The sequence below is a fragment of the Electrophorus electricus genome, chromosome 15 (assembly GCF_041902795.1).
Source record: "Electrophorus electricus isolate QZ-2024a chromosome 15, ASM4190279v1, whole genome shotgun sequence".
Classification (NCBI taxonomy): domain Eukaryota; kingdom Metazoa; phylum Chordata; class Actinopteri; order Gymnotiformes; family Gymnotidae; genus Electrophorus; species Electrophorus electricus.
This window is the reverse complement of record NC_137511.1, coordinates 26618947-26637500: the sequence shown is the minus strand read 5'-3', so window position 1 is coordinate 26637500 and position 18554 is coordinate 26618947. Positions and strand designations below refer to the sequence as shown.

At 46.5% G+C, this 18554-nt stretch overlaps 1 protein-coding gene across 2 annotated transcripts in view; it reads right to left on the bottom strand.

Moving 5' to 3' along the window:
• chrm3b (cholinergic receptor, muscarinic 3b) overlaps positions 1-18554 on the bottom strand; it is a 67972-nt gene that overhangs the window by 33250 nt on the left and 16168 nt on the right. Inside the window, exon 2 of one of the 2 annotated variants that reach the window (XM_035533204.2) lies at positions 17091-17174. The gene's annotated coding sequence lies outside the window, so the exon portion shown is untranslated. Of the gene's footprint in view, positions 1-17090; positions 17247-18554 lie in introns of those variants that run through there. The other variant, XM_081698312.1, reaches the window with a different exon arrangement.

Here is an 18554-nt window from a genome sequence, read left to right as displayed (position 1 = left end):
GATCTGTGCTAAGTGATCCATTTTAAACCTGTATTATAGATCTGTGCTAAGTGTCCAATTTTAAACCAGTATTTTAGATCTGTGCTAAGTGTCCCATTTTAAACCTGTATTATAGATCTGTGCTAAGTGTCCCATTTTAAACCAGTACTATAGACCTGTGCTAAGTGGACAGTGTTAAATTGAGAGTTTTATAATATTTCATATATAGCAATTCAGATTTTTTTGTCTGAGTTCTACCCATATCAGGCTACATGAAATTCTGCCTGGTTGCATTCACTAGACGGAGGTCCCATCTGTCACCAGTCTGTATTCCACTTACTTAAATAAATAAATAAATAAATAAATAAATAAATAAATAAAGATAAGCTGGTTGTCATGGTTTCCACAGCCTGTTGTCTTCCCCTATACAGTCTGTGGCCTTAGCCATGTGCTTTTGTTTCGATTCCAGGTTTGATGGCCATGGGCTTTGTGCTGCCCCTCACCTGTGACTTGTTGGCTGGCTGGTGCTGTCTTGCTTCTTCTCTACCCTGCACTGCTCACTGCTGGTCTTGTTCTTTTCTTTGTTCTCTTACTTTGGGGCTCCTTGGTTGAATCTTTGCTTGTTTCTACTCTCCTTCTGTTCTGGCCATTCGCCATGTTTTTCACGTCCTTGGAAAAGGAAATAAATAAAGGCCATTCCCACGCACCCATTCTCATGCCCCCTACGTCTGTCCCAGCGGCCTGGATCTGAAACACTTCTCTTCTCCAGATGAGGCGTCTAATCCCACAGTGAACCCTCCGTTCCTCCAGACAGTGTTGCTTAGATTAGCTGCACCCAAGTGCCAGTGTGGAACCTGTACCCAGCAATCCCTGGTTAACCCCTTGCCTTAACATCTGAACCCCCAGCTATCCAGTCACACTCTAAAAGAGAAGAGGTGAAGCTCTTATTTCTACAGCCTGCTATTTAGACAAATGATGATGTTATTAAACTCTTAGTATGAGCTAACCCAATGAAGCACTGTGGGTTTGGGTGAGTTTACACGTGTTGGTGGATGGCATCCTTCCTCAGGGTACATGTGACGTGTCAAGTGCATGTGTGCCTGTGTCTTCTTACCAACGCTCTGCCGGTAGCGAGCCCATGCAGTAAACAGGAAGCCTGGCCAATGCTTGCCAAAACGCTGCATGTCTTTCACCAATCACGCGCCGCTGTGCATGTGTGATGGCAAGGCTCTCTCACGAGTGCTGCCGCGTGCCGTGAGCCACCGCAATCACGGTAACCACGGCAGGGGAGCAGCGCCTCGGACAGCGACCTCTGCCGCAACAAAAAAACAAAAGACAAAATGAAAGGCACTCAAAGCACATGGCCAGACTCACAGCTGCGATCTAATAAGCGCGGCAGCTGCCGCTAGCTTGCGGCTCTTCGAGGGGAAGGTACGGAAGAGGCCCGGGTGGGAGAACGCTGGATATGACGATCCACAGGAGAGCTGGTCTGGAACCTCTCGCTCACACCTCCTCTCCCCTGTGGACTACCGCAGACAAAGACAGGTGCTCGCACGTCCGTGAGACAGACTCAGACTCTGCGGAGCACCGAGCACCATCCTGCGCCGCCCAATTTCCATTTTGTCGCAGGTGGTTGTCACTAAACCCCACCCTCCTGGGCTCGCACCTGCTGACTATGTCCGAGTGTTTGCTTCTAGGCCACGCCTGTCCCATACACCCAGTCACGACACAGCAGTAGGTCCTTGGAGGGTTGGCTTGCACAGGAAACTGCGCTTGGTACCTGAGGATGAGGGGTAAATCTCGTCTTCAGCCCTCTGAATGGATCTGCAGGTCAATCTAGGCACCAGTGAGCTCTACTACAAAAAATACTACAAATGACATCACAGCACAGCACGTTATGATGCCGTAGTTATATATCATTTAAGTGCCAGTGAGATGATCCTGTACCACGTCTGGAATTAAAAGTCTGACTCAAACAGTCTTGGTGCTGTGTTGTGACGTCTTGGCCCAGTTATTTAACTGAAGACATATTTGTCAGATGCATACATTCGTTCAGGAAACAAAGTTCATTCAGATGAAACAGGCTTGTCTGCTGACAGGTCTGCATTATGAGGCCTCCGAACGCCTGGCTGAGTGATGGAGGACAGGCAGGCGCGCTTCCGTGTGTCACGCGGCGCCACGTTCTGAACGGCAGTGCCAGTGATGCTTGTGCAGACTCATGAATTGTTGGGGAGTGAGAGGACCCTGAAGCAGACGACATGTGGGTTGGTCCCCTCCCACACCCCCCCACGCTACGGAGGACTCATGGGTCCCAGGGCGATGAAGAAGGACAAACACACCTGATCCACAGTCTCTGTAATGAAATTTTACCGCAGAGTCATTCGCCACTCGGCGAAGAGAGAGAGAGAGAGGCAGACAGAAACATCGAGACAGCCAGACGGCCAACAGACAAGTAGACAGAGACCATGACCAGAGTGCATTCAGGCACCTTAATGAGACACACATTAGGCCAATTAAACTGCATAGTCACATGTCCTGCTGTGCTCTGGGTCTACCCCAGCACTGTGTGTGTGTGTGTGTGTGTGTGTGTGTGTGTGTGTGTGTGTGTGTGTGTGTGTGTGTGTGTGTGTGAGAATATGGAAGACTGGACATCCGGATCTGCGCGTAAGACAAGGGCAGGCAGTAAAACTGTGGAGGTATTACGGAAACTTGGACTGGCTCATAGATATGTGGGACTCCTAAATCTTCGCGCAGATGGCCGGGCTGCAGAGGATGCTCAAATCTCTTCACATTATACAAATGCACTACCAGAGCAAACAAACTATGGGGTCGTTAAGGTCGCAAAAGGCTTCTGTTGGTTTATTTTTAATAGCTTTTAAACTCAAATACCTTTCATCTCTAAACACTGCATTTCCTGGACACCTAACAAAGGGCACGTGGCGTGAACCTGATTGAACACAGCTCACGGCAAAGCTCTTTGGAAGTCAACAGGTGCATTTGTGGTTGGAGACTAGAACCTCTCCAATCAGCTGCAGAGGCTGTTATTTAACAACGGGTCCCAGTTGTTGAAACGGAACTTCTCCAATATAAGATATTAAATGGATCTCTGATGTGCACGAACTGGTGGCCCGCCTGTACTTCCTGCTGTGTGGCTAACCTCACCTGCTGTATCCCATTCCCTACAGCATTCCCTGTGTATCCCATTCCCTACTGCTAATGATGCCATCTCACCGGGAGGAAATATGACCAAAACTAAGAGATGAAAAATCTCCAATTAAAAACTCATCTGAGACAAAAAAGTGTTCAGCACTACCCTGAGGCTTTGGGTCATTCGTCAGACCACAGACCTCGTACAAACTCCGCAGCAGCTGCTGGTCAATCTGGAAGAGTGTGAGCCAACTCTCTGTTTGAGTGCTCTGGGACTCCTGAGGCTCGGCAGTTGTGGTCATTTAAATGGGCATATCCCCATTTCAGAGCAATACTTCTTTATACAGTTACCCAACTCCCCAAACGTCTAAGACACTGTCTATCTCTCCCGACTGCTGTTATGTTTCTTTTATATTTCTGCATGAATTCACTGCTGCAGTGGATCTTACTGCATGCAGGCCAGTCGACTTAAACCATGAGACCTGTTAGCTTACATGTAGTGTCAGTGTTCAGTACGACCCATTCTACTGCAGTGTTCAGTACGACCCCTTCTACTGCAGTGTTCAGTACGACCCATTCTACTGCGGTGTTCAGTACGACCCATTCTACTGCGGTGTTCAGTACGACCCATTCTACTGCAGTGTTCAGTACGACCCATTCTACTGCAGTGTTCAGTACGACCCATTCTACTGCAGTGTTCAGTACGACCCATTCTATAAGGACTCTGTATAAGGTCTCCGTATAAGGTCTCTGTGAACAGGTCTCTGTGAACAGGTCTCTGTATATGGTCTCTGTGACCAGGTCTCTGTATAAGGTCTCTGTGAACAGGTCTCTGCATAAAGTCTCTGTATAAGGTCTCTGTGAACAGGTCTCTGTATAAAGTCTCTGTATAAGGTCTCTGTGAACAGGTCTCTGTATAAGGTCTCTGTGACCAGGTCTCTGTGAACAGGACTCTGTGACCAGGTCTCTGTATAAGGACTCTGTATAAGGTCTCTGTATAAGGTCTCTGTGAACAGGTCTCTGTATAAAGTCTCTGTATAAGGTCTCTGTGACCAGGTCTCTGTGAACAGGTCTCTGTATAAGGACTCTGTATAAGGTCTCTGTGAACAGGTCTCTGTATAAGGTCTCTGTATAAGGTCTCTGTGAACAGGTCTCTGTGAACAGGTCTCTTTATAAGGACTCTGTATAAGGTCTCTGTGAACAGGTCTCTGTATAAGGTCTTTGTATAAGGTCTCTGTGAACAGGTCTCTGTATAAAGTCTCTGTATAAGGTCTCTGTGAACAGGTCTCTGTATAAAGTCTCTGTATAAGGTCTCTGTGACCAGGTCTCTGTGAACAGGTCTCTGTATAAGGTCTCTGTATAAAGTCTCTGTATAAGGTCTCTGTATAAAGTCTCTGTGTAAAGTCTCTGTATAAGGTCTCTGTGACCAGGTCTCTGTATAAAGTCTCTGTATAAGGTCTCTGTATAAAGTCTCACGATACGCCTCACGATACGCCTCACACCACGCCTCACTCCACGCCTCACGCCATGCCTCACGCCACGCCTCACGCGTTGAGTGCAGAATAAAGATGAACAGAGCATGTTGAGGCAGGGAGGTTAATTAGCAAAAAACTCACAGAAAGTTCAAAAAGTGTTTACTGTTCTATCTTCCCCTGAATAAAGTGAAGCCTTCAAGTTGGAGGAGCTGCATGTGACTGGATCTAATGTACCAGTGACAAAAAAAGCCATTCCAAAGCCATCCAGCCGGGAGATGAAAGCGCCGTGAGAGGTGGACATGCTTCGGACCCTTACGGACTGGTCCAGATAAGGTGCAGAGGGTTTCTTCTCTTTAGCCTTCAGGAAGAGAGCACTAACTACAACTGCTGTCCTAATTCCTTTCTTTCTCAGGTTCTCGGCCCAGCTGGGCTCAGACGTCTCACTTCATCCGTACAGCTCCGGTCAGGGGGGCGGAGTCAAGGTGAGCATGTGAAGTTGTCTACTGTGGCTTTTCTCCAAGCAGAGACTCAAACACACCAAGGTTGGAACCATCTCAGACAGCAGTGCAATTCTGGCTAAAATAAAGTCCCCAAACCATGTGCATGTTTTTATGCTGATGTAATGCAATAAATGTAAATTTCATAATAGAAGTCCTTCACTAGCTGTACTTCTGTAACGGACCTTTTCTGGCCAAGAATAAGCCATGAAATCCTGATTTTTCTCATTAAATCCTCTGTACCCATGGGAAATTTTGTGATTGCTTTTGTGTGTGTGTGTGTGTGTGTGTGTGTGTGTGTAGAATGAAGACACAGCTATATTAGCTGAAGTGATTCTTTTATTTCATCATTTAGAGGAAGGGAGTCGAACATACTTGGTCCTCTACTAAGTTACACTGCTGTCCACAATGAATAATGGGCCAACCGAAGACCGTTTGTTGAACCAGTAATAATTGGGAAGGATAAGTTAATAAATACCTATCGGTCATTTACTCCAAACCTTGTTAAAGCACAAAGACAAAACCACTTAGCAGTCTTTTCATTTAACAGGTACCTAACACATTTTCACATTACTAAACAGCCAATAATCCAGGCTCGTTATGCGTACTTCACTGTTAAGGAGGAACTTTTAGCATTTGTTTGTGGAAAACCATCTTGATCATTTCAAAAGGCCACAGCGCCTTACTTACTTCCGTTAATTATACAAAAATAAGGATACTATTTCTGGTTATTTACTTTAACCACAAGCTGCAGAACAACTCACAACTACGAACAATGGCGATGTCCCGCTGCCTAGCCTGAACTACACCTCCCAGCATTCATCTGTGGCTGCTTCTCCTGTCACTCATTCTGCTTCCGCCAATCATCACACACTCGTCAGATCTGCATCTGCGCACTACTGTTTATGCATTAGTTCTATTTATACCCGTTCGGTTCCCGGTCTTCTTCGTGAACTGTTGCCATGACATGTACGTGCGTACTGAACGTTACGTCGCTCTTTCCGGTATTATGACTCCTTCTGTTTTTCTATTATTGTCTCGGCCGTGTGCCTACATGCTTTGTTTCCTCTATCAGCCTGCTGTGATACTGGCCTCTGCTCGTTTGTGTACTTTGCGTGTTGGTGTGTCTGCGGACGTGTTGATTTTGGGTGTTTGTGCGTCTGTGTAAAAGATGCAGCTTCTGGGAGACGCAGGCACAGAGTGTTGGACGTCCTCATAACAAACAGATCCGTTTGTTTGTGTTACAAAATCTCTGACTCAAATCCAGATAGCTACCTACGGTCCTGGGCTACAAGAACGTACAAACACACAGTTAAATATGACAAGTGGTTTTAACGTAGCGCGAGCTGTCAGGGAACAGCTACCGCCACTGAACCACTCACAGAGTAATGAAATGAACTCATTTGCTGGTGGTGTTGCTGTCTTGGTTTCTTTACATGGCTCATACAATCAGATATTCATCCACACAGGCACATGGACACACACACATATATACTCGAAAAAAGGGACTGACTATGGCAAAAAGGGAGGGCTCTTAATTAGCAGGAAAATGAACACCTGAGATTAATGACGTGACATTTTGAGCTCCCAGGGTGACCAATCATGTATCTGGAGACTTCACTACAGCAATGCTAGAAACATTCCTGGTGCTGAAAATCAAAATATCACAGCATGCGGCAGGTTAATCAGCACAGTGTAATGTTTCTGAAATGAAAACGGTCTGAAAGGGTCGTTAGGAAGACATATTAGGGTGTACTGTGGTATAAACCAGCCATTCAGTATCGCCTGTTGCACTGCTAGCGTCTAAAGTCTGTTAATGACAATACAGTCTAGGTCATTATTGCATTATATAATCATCCACCAGGATGTAAGCTGTAAACACCTAGATACAGAACACAATAAACACACACTTTCCAAATACCATTATGAAACACAGAAACTACAGAGTAAAAATAACAGCAAAAAAAAAATACTCTAACTGTAGCGTTCCTGAAGAAAGGGTTTGGATCCAATGCTTTGCTGATTCTGGCATAGATTAGCATAGCCTGTAAAGAACTGATGACATCACTAATACAGGCTATACTAATTAAAGCCAGAGTCATCAATTCAGTCTTCAGCGTGCAACGTGAAGAGAACGTTTCCCACAATCCCTCGAGATTACGCGCGTCAAGTCATTTTGATTCCTGCAAAAATACATTTTTACTGTTTCTTTGCACGCTAAATCCAAATATGTTTTCGTAATTTTTTTTATCACAAATATTTTGTTGTTGTTGCAGTTTTCTCTTATTATACATAATATGGAAAAACGGTAGCTCTCAAACAGTGAAGAGGGATATTCTGGACAAAGAAACATCCTGAAAACATCCTGAATTCATCGTAAACGCACTGCCGGCAGCCGCTGACGGCGTTACGTTATTCCGTTTTATGTCCCCTTTTGTTCTTCGTTACCGGGTGTCGGTCGTCTGCGTGCTGCGCCGGTTTGTTTTGTGCGCTTTTAAACTCAGTTTCGCCGACGTCCCTTAAACTGCCCGTTCTCCACCTGTTTCAGCTCAGGGAGCCAAAAGGAGTTGAGATGTTGTCCTGCGTTAGTTCCCGCTGAATGTTAAAACGATGTGAGAAAAGAGGTCGTGCCCTGCAACTCCGCGCTCCCTGCTCAGGACCGGCGGGTCCTGACTGGAGTTACTCTGAGGTTATGTTGATAATGTCCTGAAAAGAAAACCTTTAGCCAAGACAACTGCGGGAGGAAAAAACCACTGTAATGCACATAGACCTTGGTGCTGCATTCACTGGCGAATGATATGATTTTGGTCATATGTTACTGCTAAGGGTGGGAAATATGGCAAAATATAAATATTACATTTGAGACGTTTTTACAATGTCGTGTATATCACAATATTTCAAGGTTTGTGAACAGGCTTTGACTGCCACGTAATTAAAAAGGCTACAGGAACACAGACTACAGCCTTCGCAGGGCTAACCTCTAACCAGCCGCCTCAATGACTGTGTCTGTCTGCAGTTTCTCGCTGGGATCATGTTTATGATAAATTCCGCTGTTTGGTGTGATAAACTCTCACATGATATGTGTAGCCAAGCGGACTGTGCTGTCATTTATCCTGGTAGTGACATATGGGCCTCTGCCGTTCCTGCTATTAAAATGTTACATTTCATATTGAATCATAAAGTTCTCCTGTGGTTTGCCAAGTCACCAGCTATGTAGCACGGCCACGTGACTTCATGAGAGAGACAGAGAGCAAGAGAGAGAGACTCTTTCAGTACAGGAATGCAAGCAAATTCATTCATGCACTGCATTTTAAGACGTGTTTTATCCTGGAGCACCATTTAGGAAAGCCGGCGTTCCTAATCACACCCCTATTAGTGAGGACATGCTGTTTTCTGACACGCTGTCGAATCCTAACCCCCCCTCCCTCTGGTGTTACTGGGGGACAGGATGTGCTGTAAATATTTGATCTCAGACAGTTTGTACTCCTCTGCCATAATGTGCAGCTATGCAGAAGAGAAGGTGAACATATTGTTTCAAAGGGGAACCTCCATCTTAGAATACCTTTGCTGTTACACATTTATAGCAAAAAACCCCAAAACAAAACAAAACAAAAAACAACTTGCAATATTTTGAAGGTCTCTGAAGTGAAAAGGTAACCTTAACCCGAGGCTGCAGACTGACCTGGACATTCATTCATGATCTGTTTTTTATGATTGGTCTTTACAAACCAGAACTCAGATGGAGTCAGTGAGATCCTGTACCTGAACTTACAGTAGATCAGATTCACTCCAGATAGAATCACATAGAGAGGGGAGGAGAGGGGAGAGGAGGAGAGGAGAGGAGAGGGGAGGAGAGAGGAGGGGAGGAGAGAGAGGAAAGGAAGAGAGGAGGAGAGGAGAGAGGGGAGAAGGAGAGGGGAGGAGAGAAGAGGGGAGAGGGGAGGAGAGAGAGGAAAGGAGGGGAGGAGAGAGGGGAGGAGAGAGGAGGGGAGGAGAGAAGAGAGGAGGAGGAGAGGAGGAGAGGAAAGGAGGGGAGGAGAGAGAGGAAAGGAGGAGAGGAGGGGAGGAGAGAGAGGAGAGGAGGGGAGGAGAGGAGAGTAAATTAATGAACTGAAGTTCCAAGCACTTTTTGCTGACAAGGGAAATCCCCATATCCCACAACTCCACTAATTTATACTGGCCAACATCCAAACAGCCTTTTCACCTGTTAGGGGGCTTTTACTTTAGGCAGTGTGTGTGTGTGTGTGTGTGTGTGTGTGTGTGAGAGAGAGAGAGAGTGCGTATGTGTGTACATATGGAGCACCTTGTGCCCCCTTATCCCTCTAGTCTCTAACACTCACCTACAAAGAAACCAAAGCACACACACACCGCTCTGCTTCACCCTTTAGAGTCATCCAGTGGACTCCAGTTAATGCAGCACCACATTAAAAATAATGTGTATATTTCAAGGTTGTTAGATGGGAACACACACGCACACACACACACACACAGACACGCGCACACAGACACAGACACACGCACACAGACACAGACACACGCACACACACACACGCGCGCGCACACACAGACACAGACACACACAGACACAGGCACACACGCACACACACACACACACAGACACAGGCACACACACCCACGCACACACACACACACACACGCACACACACACACAGACACAGACACACAGACACAGACACACACACGCGCGCGCGTGCACACACACACACACACACACACACCGGCCTTCAGGTCTTCCACCAAGACACAGAGAGCAGAGTAACTGCCTGTGTGTGTGCAGGCAGAGCGGAGTGAGCCAGCGCCAGAGCCCAGCCTCTGACCTTGAGCCCGCCGAAGGCACGTGGGAGACGAAGAGACGGATGGAACAAAGAACAAAGAACGAGAGCACAGTTAGACGCTGGAGAGAGAGAGAGCGAGGGAGAGAGGGAGGGAGAGAGAGAGAGAGGGAGAGAGAGAGGGAGAGAGAGGGAAAGAGAGGGGGGGAGAGAGAGAGAGAGAGAGGGAGAAGGAGAGAGAGAAAGAGGGAGAGGGAGAGAGAGAAAGAGGGAGAGAGAGAGAGGGAGATGGAGAGAGAGAAAGAGAGGGAGAGAGAGAGAGGGGGGGAGAGAGAGAGGGAGAGGGAGAGAGAGAGAGAGAGAGGGAGAGAGAGAGAGAGGGGGAGAGCAGAAGTAAAATGACTCTGGGTTATGAAGGTTCAGCTCAGGGTCTCTCACAGAGGCAGTGGGAGCTGTGTACGATCCCACCGAATACTGAGCTCACCCATTGGCTCGGTGCTCAAACATCGTTCTGAGCCACGGTCCAAGAGTCCCAAAAAAAAGTCTATAGTGCTAAAGATCTGAAGTCCAAATCCTGCAGGGTGAAGAGTGTTGTCACCAGGTTATGACTGACAGTGAGCGCCGTGTGGAGCCACAACCAATGAGAATGCAAGATACAGAGTGAGAGGAGACCTGAGGGAGGAGCTATAGATAGATAGATAGATAGATAGATAGATAGATAGATAGATAGATAGATAGATAGATAGACAGACAGATAGACAGATAGACAGACAGACAGACAGACAGACAGACAGACAGACAGACAGACAGACAGACAGACAGACAGATAGATAGATAGATAGATAGATAGATAGATAGATAGATAGATAGATAGATAGATAGATAGATAGATAGATAAATTAGCATCCATCTATGGATAGATGTCTATGCTAAAAATGTAACAATATTACACAGTCCAGCTTGTCTTTTCTAGCGTGTGTTTTCATGACAAAGCATAAATCAGAGGCCAGACAGACTCGTCGGATGGTGAAACATCTTGTAGTATGTTTTGCTCTGTCACCGATAAGTCATATAGTATGCAAACCACGACTTCAAGATTCTCGATTACAAGACTGCGAGTTAGTGTGTACAGTGTAGTGTAGTGTGAACAGTACAGCGATTTGACAACTCTGAAATGTGTGTGTTGTGACATGGATCAACCCAGAAGGAACAGAGTCATAACAAGCTCTGCAAATCACCTCAGCATTCTCCACGCCAATGTCACGCCAGACGCTGAGTCAAAACACACAGAGTGTTACAGAGCATGAGCCCACAGGCAGAGGCAAACACGGCCTAGAGTGTGCGAGTGCGTGCACTGATCTGCCAAGCCGAAGCCCAGACACAATTACTGAGTCTGGACAGAGGTTGATGGGAGCACAGAGAAGGTGCTGGTGTATTGAGGCCACCGAGAGCCGGGGGGCTACGATCCCCAGGGCCTCCGAGGCACCTGATAGGCCAGCACAGCCTCAGCCATTCTTACCGTTTCCTGGCTGGCAGTGGAGGAGAGAGTTGGGTATTGTGAGGTTAAACTAAACGTGAAATGCTCCGTCAGGCCTCGGGGTCACAGGCCTCGGGGGCCCCACGGGAGACGAGGTCTGGCTCTCCCACTCCCAGCCGGAGAGAGGGTCAGAGCCTCGAGAGGTTCATAGGCAGGACATCTTGCTACACAAGAGCTTCACATCAAAGTGCCAAAGTTTCTACAATTCCTCAGTGTAAAAATGCGACTTGGTTGCCTTTCAATTTTGAGTTTGTTTAACCTTAAATACTATGGTAACATAGTATGAGACAAAAGCTGTAAATAATTATAGTAGTTCTCTAATCACTCTCCTTGTGTCTGAGCTAGGCAAAGTGCTATACCTGGAGTACTCCAACATAGCACCTCCACCTAACACATCATCATCCTCAACCCCATCACACTCCCAAACGTTGATGACTACTAAGAATTTCTTAGTTCATGGTTCTGTCTTTTTCACCACTAAATGAGAACTTCTGGGCACTGACATGAGATCAGTTCAGTACTGTTTAACATTTTACCCACTGCTCTGCTTAAACACTACTGAAACATTCTACTGAAACACTCTGCTTAAACACTACTGAAACATTCTACTGAAACACTCTACTGAAACACTGCTTAAACACTAATGAAACACTAATGAAACACTACTGAAACACTGCTTGTACACTACTTAAACACTCTGCTTAAACACTCTACTTAAACACTACTGAAACAATCTGCTTAAACTGATTACATTTGTTTTTTAACAATCATCTTTACACATTGATATGCACATGTATAAGATAACAAACAAGTAACCAACAAACCAAACAAACAAAGGATCCATTACACTGATCAATTACACTGATCCATTACATTTGTTCCGTTATAAAGTGGTTTTCCCGTGTCTTACTGTCACGCTGCGTACTGAGTTTGAGAATGAGCACAGAGGAGTTTGAAGGTCGATATCAAACATAAAGGTTTTCTGTTATTAGTAGACGTGAGGAGCCCACACACTATTTCACACGCCATCAGTGTGTTTAGGTGCCAGTCCATCGGTCTGTCTAAGCCCAGGTGGTACAGAGTGGAAGCCCACCCAGTGTGAACTAAATCAGACTCCTCCAGCACGGTGGGCTTGGTCAGTCACCCAACACAGCCGGACGACGCACAGCACACTCAACTCCTCATGGTGTTTGAAAAGCACTCAACACACGCGCGCGCGCACAGGCACACCCCCACACACGCGCGTAAGTAAGAGAAATGGCTCCCACGCTTGCTGTTCTAGCACCCACCCCTGAGAGGCTGTTAGTGTCCATTACCCGAGCCCCAAATCCGAACGGCAGATTCACTCTGCAGTCGTGAAATACTGTGGTTAAATAAACAAACAAGCCCTCGACAGCAGCGGCGGGAGCCGTGTTACACGTGTGTGGGGAGACGGAAGGGTGATGACACACTCACACACACACACACACACACACACACACACACTCACCGCAGACTGGGATGTAAGAATCAGTGCCAAGCTAAACCACCAGAAAGGCCTTCAGCTGTTAAAATGTTAAAAGCTTTTTCTCTTCCAGTCTCTCTCTCTCTCTCTCTCTCTCTCCTTCCCTCTTTCTATCTCACACACACACACACACACACACACGCACACGCACACAGACTATATTTACATTGCTGTAGGAGTGTGCCTGCCAAGGACAAACGACATTATTAATGAACTATTGCAATGTATGGGATGGACAGTAAGTAAGAAAGGAAAAGAATGTGTGTGTGTGTGTGTGTGTGTGTGTGTGTGTGTGTGTGTGTGTGTGTGTGCGCCTGAGTGTGTGTGTGCGTGTGTGTGTGTGTGTGTGTGTGTGTGTGTGTGTGTGTGTGCGCCTGAGTGTGTGTGTGCGTGTGTGTGTGTGAAAATGTGTGTGTGTGCGTGTGTGTGAAAATGTGTGTGTGTGACTGTGTGTGTGTGCGCCTGAGTGTGTGTGTGCGTGTGTGTGTGTGCGCCTGAGTGTGTGTGTGCGTGTGTGTGTGTGTGAAAATGTGTGTGTGTGCGTGTGTGTGAAAATGTGTGTGTGTGTGTGCGCCTGAGTGTGTGTGTGCGTGTGTGTGTGTGAAAATGTGTGTGTGTGCGTGTGTGTGAAAATGTGTGTGTGTGACTGTGTGTGTGTGCGCCTGAGTGTGTGTGTGTGTGTGTGTGTGAGAATGTGTGTGTGCATGTGTGAGTGCGTGTGTATGTGTATGTGTGTGTGAGAGTGTGTGTGTGTGTGTGTGTGTGTGTGTGTGTGTGTGTGTGAACAGTGAGCGATAGAGAGAAAGACTGTACGAGCAATAAGAAAAAGCCTGAAAAAATATTAGGAAATTAAATGAGTTCATTTGCTCCTGAGAGAGTTCCTGTGAGAACTGACCACTCATGGGTGAATCCTTCCACAAACACAGCGGTGCTGAATAACTAACACACATGCTCATAACCCACTTGGTCAATGTTGTTAGCGTATGTGTGCGTGTATAGGTGTGTGTGAATATGTGTGTGTGCTCGCACGTATTCCTGTCTGCGTGTGTGTGGGTGTGTGTGTACTGTTTGATCTGTACACAGATTGTTAAATGTGTGTTGACCTTTTGAGAAAGTTGTACTTCCTGTCACTGCAGAGCAGGAGACAACGATAACCCCGCCCAAAATGTTAAGCTAACTATTGAGACTCAACATCATTTGAAAAGTTTCAATAGCAGTGTCCATTTCAGTACCATTACATTAATTTAAAAGACCCCTTCTAGTGAAAACCAAGTGTTTAACCTTGGTAACATGTCCAACCTCGGTAATATGGTGTTTCTTACACTGCAGAACACAAATCATGAGTGAAATGTGCAGTCAAGGCCTAAAAATGTCAAAAACACGATTCCAACAGCCAGATGTAAGGAACCAGTCCAGTCAGTTAGCAGGGTTGGCTTGTCATGTAATTACCATAATACCCCAGGGGTATTACAAGGGGTATTAGAGGAGGAGATAGGTGTAGTAGCTATCAGACAGGAGACAGGAGACAGGTGTAGTAGCTATCAGACAGGAGACATGAGACAGGTGTAGTAGCTATCAGACAGGAGACATAAGACAGGTGTAGTAGCTATCAGACAGGAGACATGAGACAGGTGTAGTAGCTATCAGACAGGTGTAGTAGCTATCAGACAGGAGACAGGAGACAGGTGTAGTAGCTATCAGACAGGAAACAGGAGACAGGTGTAGTAGCTATCAGACAGGTGTAGCAGCTATCAGACAGGTGTAGTAGCTATCAGACAGGTGTAGCAGCTATCAGACAGGTGTAGCAGCTATCAGACAGGTGTAGTAGCTATCAGAGAGGTGTAGCAGCTATCAGACAGGAAACAGGAGACAGGTGTAGTAGCTATCAGACAGGTGTAGTAGCTATCATACAGCTGTAGTAGCTATCAGACAGGAAACAGGAGACAGGTGTAGCAGCTATCAGACAGGTGTAGCAGCTATCAGACAGGTGTAGTAGCTATCAGACAGGTGTAGCAGCTATCAGACAGGTGTAGTAGCTATCAGACAGGTGTAGCAGCTATCAGACAGGTGTAGCAGCTATCAGACAGGTGTAGTAGCTAGTTTTTAAATGATGGCACAGACATGTTCTGTTTATGGAGAACGTGGACGGTTCCAATCAAATCTCCAGAGGAACTTCTGTACACATCTTACAGAGGAAATGTTTTGGAGATGTTATTCAAAAAAAGATGGGTTTTGTCACAAAACCTTTATTGAAGCCAACACTGCATGTACGAGCCAACATGCTATTTTCTTAGTTTATTTTTCTTGCTCTCATCTGTGTGAAACAAATCTTCGGTGTAACAACTTTAGGCTGCCAAGTTACACGATGACTCACCTCTGATAGGACATTTATATGGCTGGAGGCTGTCGGTTGAGAAAGTGCAAACATGACTCAAACCAGTTTGTCAGATAGCTAATCTGAATTAGATGATGGCTATATTCACTTTGACAATTCTGACATAATACTTCGCACGACGTTGTGGTTGTTCAGCAAGAAAGGGACATCTCATATAGTGTTAGCAAGATACGGGTTGCTAATTCAAGTGAAGAGAGACGTTTTCTCCCAGAGTCGGGAAGGCAAACTTCTCAAACGTCGTCATATGCATAACCTGTAGTCCTCTCTGGACAGGCAACCATGCACAACAGCTAAATATCACACCGTATCACACGGATTTTAGGTTACTTGTGCTTTCAGTGAGGATTTCTAAAATGCACGTTCTGATAACAATGCACTTGGCACTGTCAGTGAAGGCTCACACTTATCTGTCTTAAGTTGTAGAGAGTGATACCTGAATTACATGACCATTCTGGAGGGGTGGGTGGAGCCAGGGGTGGAGGGGTGGGTGGAGCCAGGGGTGGAGGGGTGGGTCTCTGTGTTCACGTTCCTGCCTCTGTCCCCACGTTCCTGCCTCTGTGCCCACGTTCCTACCTCTGTGTTCACGTTCCTGCCTCTGTGTTCACGTTCCTGCCTCTGTGTTCACGTTCCTGCCTCTGTGCCCACGTTCCTGCCTCTGTGCCCACGTTCCTGCCTCTGTGCCCACGTTCCTGCCTCTGTGTTCACGTTCCTGCCTCTGTGTTCACATTCCTGCCTCTGTGTTCATGCTCCTGCCTCTGTGTTCATGCTCCTGCGTCTCTGTTCACGTTCCTGCCTCTGTGTTCACGTTCCTGCCTCTGTGTTCACGTTCCTGCCTCTGTGCCCACGTTCCTGCCTTTGTGCCCACGTTCCTGCCTCTGTGCCCACGTTCCTGCCTCTGTGCCCACGTTCCTGCCTTTGTGTCCACGTTCCTGCCTTTGTGTCCACGTTCCTGCCTCTGTGCCCACGTTCCTGCCTATGTGCCCAGAGGAAAAGCCTGAAAGTCCGCAACGTTCTCCTCCATAGACGTCCTTTCCCTGCCTCCTCTTATAACCTCCGGATGCTCAGTTCTCTCTTATTGCCTCCGTTTTCCTGTGGTGCAGAAAATGACGAAAGCGTCGCGCACTAAAAGACAAACGTGAAAGCCGCTGGCCGTGTGTGCGAAGGTGGCGTGCCCTGGTGCGTAACGTCACGCTGCCCTCCCAATACTACAGCGGCGCAAAACAGTCTTAAAATATATTGAAAAATAAATCGAGTGAAGAGTTTAAACCTAGTGCTTGTTTGAGAGCTGATCCTGTCCAGGCACTGGGAAAACATTCCTCTGAGTGGTGTGTTTATTAACGCTACGCCTCAGCCACACATCAGACTTACAGCTTTGTCGCAGAATTTCATTAGAGTGCAGTTCGTCATGACCAAGTCCAGGCTGGTGTTGACTCAAACACACACCTGCACCCCCGCAGAACCTCGGGACGTACGAGGTGAACTGCCTTTTGAGGCACGTGACTCACGACCCTTCTGGCCAGATCCGTTAACCAGGCTGACGCCGCTGGACATTTGAGCCCGTAAGACCAAACGCAGGTCCAGTCAACCACAGTTTTATGCAAAAATCTACTCCTGCAAAGTCATTTGTGAGTTTGACTGCCAGTCGGTGAAAGTACAGACTGCTCACTTGCAGACATCCAGAAGTTACTAGTTTAAGCTCTCTGTTTCACAGGTAGAGGAAGTAGTTGTTGGACACACGGGCCAGGAGGAAGAAGCGATTTTACCCGTAGTCTAGAGGACAGCACAGGGGTCACAGGAGAGGAGCCCCGTGTCCAGTCAGCTTTCGCAGACTCCATCCACACCAGGACCTGGAAAAACAACACAGAAGACATGAACACAGGGACGGGACAGAGCAGACATGCACTGCTGCTTGTGTTTTGATGTAGGGACTCATAACTGCATAATAATACCATAATAATCATTTACAGCATGGAGTATAATATGAATTTCTGGATACGTAACAACCATTAGATCTGGATGAGAAACTCAAACATGAGGATGACTCCACTTCAAGTCTACAAAATTAAAGTAAAAAAACAAAACAGATTTCCACGGCAACTTTAAAAGGATGTTAAACTGACCAAACTGTCATTCTAGTGTTCACATATTGAACTTGTAATGCGATTTCACCTGAAAGAGGCAGAACATTAGAAATACAGGCCACCAAAAAAACTCTGTTCACTCAATTATTTATCAGTGCAGTGATTCATTGGACATGTAAGTGCAGTCCTGGCCACTGACGCAGAAGAGCAGGGATGGTAAAGAGACGGCACAGAAAACTGACTCACTCACTGTAGACTGCACTGACTGTTCCTCACTCACTGTAGACTGCACTGACTGTTCCTCACTCACTGTAGACTGCGCTGACTGTTCCTCACTCACTGTAGACTGCACTGACTGTTCCTCACTCACTGTAGACTGCACTGACTGTTCCTCACTCACTATAGACTGCACTGACTGTTCCTCACTCACTATAGACTGCACTGACTGTTCCTTACTCACTGTAGACTACACTGACTGTTCCTCACTCACTACAGACTACACTGTTCCTCACTCACTATAGACTACAGACTGTTCCTCACTCACTACAGACTACAGACTGTTCCTCACTCACTATAGACTGCACTGACTGTTCCTCACTCACTACAGACTACAGACTGTTCCTCACTCACTGTAGACTGCACACTTCTTCTCTTTTACTTTCCTCCATCCATCTCCAGTGCCACAGCCTCTCATCGACGGACTGCCACAGCTGCGAGGGCGCTATCCCCAGTCCCCGGTGAGCACTGAGCACTCGCAGAGAAACGCCATGGGACAGCTCTGAATAAACTCAGACTGTTTAAAGCTCCTGGGCTGCAGATGACATAAACCTGCATGAAAGATTTATACTTTTGTCACAAAATCTTCATAACGTTCTTAAGTTCTTAAACTAAAGTGCTAGTGATATTTTCTGTTGGGCGATTTGTGTAGATGAGCCTTCACTCCCATCAGCAGGAGCACCAGAAAACCAAAGTGAAACTTAAGGTCATTGTTCTCAATGACACACAGTTGTGCACCGTGCGGATGATGATATAGTGAAACAACTCCACAATCAGCACAGCCAATTTGTACAGATCACGTTCGGCACAGTGGAAAACGCACAGCTTTGGTTTCTTTCAATACCACATGAAACCCAAGTTTTCTGTTTC